Source organism: Pseudomyrmex gracilis, unplaced genomic scaffold (assembly GCF_002006095.1).
Source record: "Pseudomyrmex gracilis isolate BER0280 unplaced genomic scaffold, ASM200609v1 scaffold_630, whole genome shotgun sequence".
Lineage (NCBI taxonomy): Eukaryota > Metazoa > Arthropoda > Insecta > Hymenoptera > Formicidae > Pseudomyrmex > Pseudomyrmex gracilis.
In genome coordinates, this window is record NW_018021214.1 from 15,225 (window position 1) to 17,137 (window position 1,913).

The window sequence follows — 1,913 nt, forward strand, 5'->3', positions numbered from 1 at the left end:
AATCGCTTTAAATATTACTATGTGTAACGCCCTGAAAGCGAATGTTTATGATGGAAAACCCTTTTTCTTGCATCCAACTGACAATTATTATATTTATATAATATTGGATGCTGCTCACATGTTGAAATTAATCTGCAATGTGTTAGCTTCAAAACGCGTTTTGTATGATAGTGACGGCAATTCCATAAAATTTGAATATTTAGAGAAGCTAGTTGAGCTGCAAGAAAATGGAAATTTTCATTTAGCTAACAAACTAACTAAAAAACACATACTTTGGTTNAAGAACAAAATGAACGTAAAATTAGCCGCCCAAACGTTAAGCGAAAGCTGTGCAACTGCNTTAGAACAGTTATCAGAAGATGGCAATGCTAATTTCATTGGATGCACTGCTACTGTGAAGTTTTGCCGGATAGTGAATAGTGCTTTTGACTGCCTCAATTCGAGAAGTTTGTTCTCGTATGGTTCTAAAAGGCCATTGAAACGTGATACAGCGGTAGAAATGTTTACATTCTTTGATAAGGCAATCGATTACTTTTCTTCGCTGACATTGAAGCCTGCCGGACAATTGATAATTAAAAGTAAAAGCAAAACCGGATTTTTGGGCTTTATAATTGACTTGCAAAACTTNAGAAGATTGTACATGCAATACGTAGAAACAGGATATATGGAATACATTTTATCATACAAACTGTCACAAGATCATTTGGAAATCTTATTTTCTTGTTTTCGTGCTATGGGGGGTTTTAACAATAATCCCAATTGCAAGCAGTTTATGTCGTCATACAAACGACTATTATATCATAATGAAGTAAAATCTTTAGCGCAAGCAAATTGCATACCNCTCGACACTACCAGCATTTTAACTGTTTCATCGGCTAACAAAATTTTAGCCGATGATATTGAAGCAAACGATGATATTGAAGCAAATCAATCATATCTCGAATATGTAGATGACTACTTACCACTATATTCTATAAATCCAAATGCATATCATGTCGCGTTATACATTGCCGGTTTTGTAGAAATGCGAGTTTTACAAAAATTAACTTGCGAAACCTGCTTCATATTGTTAAACGAATGCGATGAAGCATATTCCGATTTTATTGCAAAAAAGTCTTGTGGTTCTCTGCGTTTTCCTAAATCGGATACAGTTACAATTGNTACAGTTGTCGAAAAGGTATACAATCTTTATAGAATACAAGACAATTTATAATCCACAAATGCATACAATAAAATGATTATCACTGTTTTGCGACAGTTACATCTTAATACTATTTTTAAAAATTTTGACTATCATGTTCAAGATCTTGATTTTCTCGAAAATCATAAATATGAACTGATTAAATTAATTATTAAATTATATTTAGATATTAAATTGTTTTATCACGGAAAAACTGTTACTCTACGCTTGCATGATAGTTTTGTTCGTCATACTAATACTAAATTGACTCTTTTTAAAGGCCAGTAATATGTTAGTTTATGTTATTCCTTATTATTTTTTTTTATACGCAGATACTATGCTTACAAATTCTTTATATGTTAATGGTATTACAAATTATTTATATATGTTAATATCTTCTTACAACAAATTATTTATATATGTTAATATTTTCTCACAACTTATTTATACACTTATAGTATATAGTATGTAAGTACTATTGTTTTATTCTGTTTGTTATATTATTGCAGACATTACATTGACTCAAANGCATTTTATTTTGTTCACCTACATCGTTTCCATTAAAAGTTCCTATATCAGACATTTAAATTAACAATTAAATAACGCTCGCAATATTAAATATAAATAAGAAACTAAGGTCCAATCGAGCCAAAATACTTAGGTGGTAGCAAAAAATATATTTAATAAAATCAGGTAACTAGTTTTACACAGACGTTTCGACTCTGACTTGAGT